General features: G+C 51.0%; 1 pseudogene; it reads left to right on the forward strand.

Moving 5' to 3' along the window:
- Positions 1-5,913: 5,913 nt before the first annotated feature.
- On the forward strand, positions 5,914-6,979 carry LOC100475599 (annotated as a pseudogene).

Below are 6,979 nucleotides of genomic sequence, written 5' to 3' on the forward strand. Positions count from 1 at the left end.
CACTGTGATTTTTGAGTTTCTTTGAGGCCCCTAAATATTATACCGGAGGCAAATGCCTCAGTTGCCTTACCCTGGTTCAAGTCCTGGTCCATGTGGCCTTTTAAACCATCCTGCCTGGCATGGCCCTTTGGCTGGGGGATCATGTGCTTGTGATGAGTCCAGCTGCCTGAGTGTTGGTCGGCAGATCTGCTCCTTCTGATGCCCTGTCCACGGCAGCCTCGGGAACCCATCCATGCTCAGCTGACTTAAGGGCAGAGGCGCTTGGGGCCAGTGCAGGGACAGGCGCTCTTTCTGGCTACAGTAGGACTTCGAAAAATCCTCAAAGGCTGCCAAAACGGTTTGGTGACACAAACTGCTAAAACTTCGTAAATAGAACAGAAACAAAGATTGAATGAGTGAATTACCTAGTAAATTGATCATTTGGCAAATTGATTTTCTGTGCGTTTGTGAGCATTTCTTGAGAGGTCCGTGTGGCCATGAGCCTGAGGTTGTCTCCAGTGACTCCCTTGCCTTCCAAACAGCACCCTTCCTGAGTCTCCATCATCTTGTCTACAGCTGGACAGGTAGGCAGGAGGTAACATCAGAATGTCCCATGGCTTGTGAAGGAAATGAAGGGACCAAAGTGACAGTCAGAAGCAGGAGGTGGCTGCTACATATAGTCAGGGCCTCTTTGAGGAGGTGACCATTGGGCTGGAGAAGGAGCTGGCCATGGGAAGAGCATTCCCAGCAGAGGGAACAGCAGGTATGAGGGGATGCAGTGGGGCGGAGGGAAACCAGTGCTGGTCTAAACCCTTCTGTTACTTCTGAGCCTGGTGCCCTTGGCTCGGGCATGTGGTTCCTTGGAGACTTAGTTTTATCATCTGTAAAATGAGGATAATACCCACCTGTGAGGGCTGATACTAGGAGAAGAGAAATTAGAGCTGCTGGGGACTGACTTGGATCCCACTGCCTACAAACGCATGGCTCTAAACCCAACATGACTGTATTTGGAGATAGGACTTCTGGAAGGTGTAAAATGAGGTCGTAAGCATGGGATCTTTAATCGAATGGCATTGGTGGCCTTACAAGAGCACTGTGAGCATGCACCAAGGAAAGGCCACGTCTGAAGGCCACGGAGAGGGCTCCCACCAAAACTGGTCATGCTGGAGCCCCGATCTCAGGCTTGCAGCCTCCAGAATGGTGAGAAAGAACATTTCTGCTTTGAGGCCAGCTGGTCTATGGTATTTTGTTATGGCAGCCTGAGCCCTAGACTAAGACAAGGGCTGAGCATAACCTGTTATTCGTTTCTTTTTTTTTTTTTATTAAAGATTTTTTTATCCATTGATGGAGAGAGACAGCCAGTGAGAGAGGGCACGCAAGCAGGGGGAGTGGGAGAGGAAGAGGCAGGCTCCCAGCATAGGAGCCTGATGTGGGGCTCGATCCCAGAATGCCGGGATCACGCCCTGAGCCAAAGGCAGATGCTTAACGACTGAGCCACCCGGGCACCCCTGTTATTTGTTTCTTAAGTCATGGAGTCAACACATATTGAGCTCTCCTGCTTATAAGCACAGGGTAGCATCCTAGTCTCTGAACAAAACCCCCAAATCTCTGCCCCTGTGGAGTTAGCGGGAAACACAAAAATGGATGTTGCTTCATGAAGAGGGAAAATTGAACCAGGGCTAAGGGATGGGAGAAATGGTGAGAGGCTGTAGTTTAAAACAGAGTGGTCACTGGGGTGCCTGGCTGGCTCAGTCCGTGGAGTGTGGGCCTCTTGTGAGTTCAAGCCCCATATTTAGGGTAGAGGTTACTTAAAAATAAAATATTAAAAAAAAATAGAGTGGTCAGGGAAGCCCTCCTTGAGAAGGTTATATTTGTGTGGAAACCTGAAGGAAGTAAGGGTATAAAAAGTATCCCAGGGTGGGGGACCAGCAAGTGAAAAGGCCCTGAGGCAGGAGTGTGCCTGGGGAGGGGAAAGTGACAGAGGGCAGGGAGCAAGCAGGAGGGAAGTAGGAATGAGCTTGGAAAGGCCACCATATGGATTTTTTATCGGAGAGGTGGAGGGCAAAGCAGGTGTTCGAGCAGAGGGGGTACGTAGCAGAGGGCTTTAACGCCGCAGTGTGGCTGCTGTGCGAGAAGACATCGTAGAGAGGCTGGAGTTGGCTGGAAGCATGGAGACCAGAGGGGCAGCTGCAGTGAGTCAGCTGACAGACGCTGGCGGCTTGGACCAGGGTGGGAGAGGAGGCTGTGGGAAATGGCATCCTTGATGGACTTTGGAGGTAGAGCCAATAGGGTTTGCTAACGAATCCAATAGGAAGGGTGAGAGAGCCTCACGGGAGTGAACTTGTCCAGCGCTTGGGAGACAGCCCCTGACCCCGGAAGCCCCAAAGTGCACTTCTGTGGCCCTGATGGTGAGAAGATGGCCTCCAATAGCCCTGAGATTGGCCATCAAACAAGAATGGTGGGGGCAAGCAGCTCTAATTGTTTTGAGTATTTGGTTCAGAGGAAAATCCAGCTCTATTTATAAAAAATAGATGAGAAGGAGCTGCTCCATGGGCACGGCGGGCAGGGCTGTGATGCAGGGGCCATGCCAGGGGGTCGGGGCCTGTGGGACGCAGGTGAGGGGATAAGAGCCAGGGTGTGTGACAGTCACGGTCACAGTCTGCAGCCTTCCTTGGAGCCACAACTGGACACACATTGGATAGGGGGCAGGGACTTCACCTAGACCACTCTTCAGGGCTGATGCCCTCAGCTGCTGGGACGATACGGCGGCTCACGAGGCACGGCCCTGGGCCTCACCCAAGCAGACGCCTCTCCCAGAGGCAGCCAGGGCCAATAATTGGCTGGTTGGGGGTGCGAAGGTCTGGTCCCTTTGTCTCAATTCAGGGCAACTCTGAGCTCTGGCTCCAGAGCTCAGCGTGGGACAGGCAGCAGCCTCACTTGTGAACACACTACAGGCCAGCTTGGCCCCCCACCAAACCCTGCCTTCCGCACTTCCTTCTGGGGCGTCCCCCCATCCCTCTCACTGCGCCCCGCCTACCAATCTGTTTCCAGGGGCTGCCGTCTAGCACAGTGGGCCGCCAGGATTTCCGACCGCTCCATTGGGTGCTCCCCTGGCAATTCATACTTGGCCTGTCTGAGACCGAGTCTGCCACCCTCCCTGCCTCTGCCACATCTGCCCTCCGGCCTTCCTGATCTGGGGATTGGCATCATCACCTACCTAGTTTCCCAAGCCAGAAACATGGGGGTCTCCCTGATATAGCTTTTCCTTCACCTTCTCATCATCCAATCCATCGTCAGTCCGTTGGCTGCCCTCAGATCTCTTTCTCTGCGTCCATTCCAGTGGCCAGCCACCACTATCCCCTGCTTGGACAGCCAGACCAGCCTCTTCACAGGCCTCTCTGCCTCCGTTCTGGTCTTCCTCCAATCTGCTCTTCCTAGACTGAATACATTCCAAAAATACAATTCAGGTTTGTTCTCTCTCTCTCTTCACATCTCCTTGTATGCATATATGTAACTAAAATACATATATGATGTGTATATTACATATAAGATATATAAAATAAATACACAGATATGTGTCTGTTTATTCCATCCATTCCAGACAAAGGTGATTGTGTGGCTATGTAGTTGATTCTATGTTCCATATATTAGGGCTGTAAGCTTTTCTCTCTTTTCTCACTGAAGAATCACTTAGATATAGTAAACGGCACAAACTTAAGTAGTCATCAGCTCGATGCTTTTTTTTTTTTTAATGTAACCACCAAGGAGGAAGATAGAGAACATTTATACTATCCCAAAGGGCTCCCTTGTGCCCTCTCCCAGCTGATACTCCCCCAAGATAACCCATATTCTAGTCCCCATCACCACTGATACATTTTCTGTTAAATGGAACCACATAGTGTGTGCTCTTCGGGGTATGGCTTCCTTCACTAAATGTTCTACCTGTGAGATCCATCTACGTTGTGGGTGGAGGTAGTTCGTTCTTCTTTCACTGCTTTGCAATAATCCATTGCATGAATATACCACAATTTACCCGTCTTACTGTTGGTGGAAATTTGGGTTGTTTGTGGTTTGGTGTGTCTATGAACATTTCACGTATTCCGTTAGGCAAACACAAGCAATCATTTGTCTTGGATGTATACCCAGCAGGGGAATTGCTAGGTCAAGGGGCAGGGATCCATTTAGTTCTGGAAGATATGCCTGTTTCTCAAATGGTTGTACCATTTCACGCTCCCAACAGCAGAGTATGAAAGCTCCCATTGCTGCACAGCCTTGCCACCGTCTGGTATTATTGGGCCTCTAATTTTAGCTGTTCTGTTGGGGGTGTGGGATTCTTGGTGTGGTTTTATTTTTTTATTTATTTTTTTTAGAGAGAGAGAGAGAGAGAGAAGGGAGGGAAAGAGGGAGAGGGAAGAGAGAGAGAGAGAGATTCTCAGGCAGGCTTCATGCGGGGCTCCATCTCACAACCCTGAATTCATGACCTCAGCTGAAATCAGCCTAACCGCCTGAACCACCCAGGTGCCCCTGGTGTGGTTTTAAATTGTGTCTCTGTGAGGACGTAGGCCCCAGCTGCAATCTTTTTACCCAACGACCCACCACCTTCCATCTGATTGGCCCAGGATGTATACCTGACAGTAAGCTGGACCAATCAGAATGTGGAAGTGAGACTCAAAGATGCTGGTGAGGCTGCCGAGCACTTGAAGAAGGCCTTCAAACCGGGGAGCTAAGAGGCGGCTGTCTCCCTGCAGACAAGCCAGAAAGCCAGTCCGCAGAGGGAGGAGAGGGAAGCAGCTGCAGGAAGGGACAGGGCAATGAGACCTCCGAGTGCGAGAATCAGGCGCCGAGGGAACCGCCCTGGCCCTGGCGGCCGTGTGGGCTGTGCTCCCTGACCGGCTCACCTGGATCCCATGCTGCCCCCGCCTGTGAGAGACCCCTCTGACCTCAGTAAGCTACTCCTTTTTCACCTCTCCTCCTAACCCAGCTCTTGGGATGGATTTTTTCCCTCGCAACATATTTTCTCAACATATTTACTTCCTCTCTGTCTTTCCCCCCTGCTCTTAGCACATCTTTTTGAAAATGTCATACTCTTGCTCGGCGGAGGGGAAGGGAGAGGGAGGCTGGCGTTTGTCGGTGTCTCGATCTCTGCCAGGCTCCAAATGGGCATCATCTCAGACGTGTTGCACATGAGCCTTTGAGGGAGGGACTGATGTTACCCCATTTCACAGATGTGGGGAAGTGAGGCACAGAGAGGGTAAAGGCCTGGCGCAGAGGTGGCTCAGTGAGGGACGCCCTCCGGGGCTGGTTTGACCCTGAAGCCTCTATTCTACCAGGCTCTGTGCCCTTTGTCCGTCATTGAGTCTGATTTCCTTTGTCACTGTTTGCAGAGATTATCTCTTACCCACTCCTCCTCACCTGCCACCAACAAGACCCGGGACGGCGCAGGCTGTGTTACAATCGAGGAGGCCAGTCCCTCAAAGGGACTCTAGAGATGCCCTCAGTTCAGAATTTCCTCCCATTCATATCTCCCTTCCAGCCATGGCTTGTTCCAAGCGCTCTTTGAGAGTAACATCATTTACTTCCAGAAAGTTCTTCCTTGTATGCAACGAAAATCCCAGGGGGCACCATAGTGTCAAGGGGGAGAATGGACTAGCTATGAAGTCACATAGATTTGGGTCCAAATCCTGTTCTCCTGAGTGATGAGCTGAGGAGCCACGGGCAAAGATTGGGCCTCTCTGAGCATTTCCTCATCTGTGAAATGGGCTGATGAGTCTTACGGCGGGGAGTTGCTGTAAGTTATGTAAGTGGGTTGTGATCTTCCTGGGTTGGTGGCCCTCACCACTGACTTTTCTGCTTGCTGTCATTCTGTGACACCTAAGCTGGCTACCCCTTCCTCCTTCCCTCCACCCGTCGCCTCAGCCTGGTGAATCAGCCACCATGTTGCCGGTGCGCTCCCAAGGTCTCCACGGGTCCGACTGTGGCAGAGACTTGGCCATGGGCATGAACCCCACCAGCGTGTCCAACGTACGAAACCGTGCAGGCAGTGAAGACATGGTTAGGCTGAGGGCTGAAGCTGCGGCAGACACTTCAGCCCTGGTATTGGAAGCTCCAAACCAAGGGAAGGTTTTAGACGATGACATGAAGTTAATGGATTTACACGTTGAACTTGGAATTCCAGAACCTGAGTGAAGCTGTGGAGTAAAGAAGCTTTCTGGCGAACGTGCACGTGTATGCCAAGATCTTGGTCATCCTGGGGACCCTGGTGTCACCTCTTGAGCGAAAGACGGCGCGAGCTTTTCTCCAAGGGCAGAAACTTGGGAAAGGAAATATGGAGTTGTGGCAAATGAGGGATGTTGATAGAGAGGAGGAGGCTGTCACCCTAGAGACGAGTGAGCCAAGTTCAGCTAACTTTTGCACTGAGGCCCCCCAACTTCTTCACAGAAGCGACCCCACCCTCCCTGCGCTCACACTCAGTATGCCTGCGGACGGCCTCCTTGTCATAGGGCATGAGATTGTAGAAAATAGAGGTACGCTCTCTGAGAACTCCTTCTGAGATGTCAGCACGTCCTTAAGAATCTTCTGTCGCGAGTGCGTGCGTCTGAGTACCTATGCAGGTACTGTTTTCCGTAAATAACCATTTTCGTCCCCTCCGTTCTTCCCAAGAATCAAGTCCAAGTCAGATCAAGTCTTGTTAATCTAGAAATACTTTCGCCTTACCTAGGAACACTCCTTAGGATTTTTAGAACAGAAGGAGTTTGACTCGAAATGCCGCTTTAAGACTTGTTTTCAATTTAAAGGCGTTATTTGAATTTCAAAAGCAAACCAAGGGTTAAATAAGTAAAAGTAAAGTGTTTAGCTTTACCCTTGGCACAGAAGAGGCCAGTACATAGTGCTTGTTTTTTGCTATTTTTATAGTTGCTTTGGTCCTGGGAGCTCCCCATACCTGTGTCTGCAGGGGCTTAATGGCCCCAGTCTGGCTTTTGCAGGGCGGACACGCCCCTGA

The sequence above is a fragment of the Ailuropoda melanoleuca genome, chromosome 10, assembly GCF_002007445.2.
Source record: "Ailuropoda melanoleuca isolate Jingjing chromosome 10, ASM200744v2, whole genome shotgun sequence".
Lineage (NCBI taxonomy): Eukaryota > Metazoa > Chordata > Mammalia > Carnivora > Ursidae > Ailuropoda > Ailuropoda melanoleuca.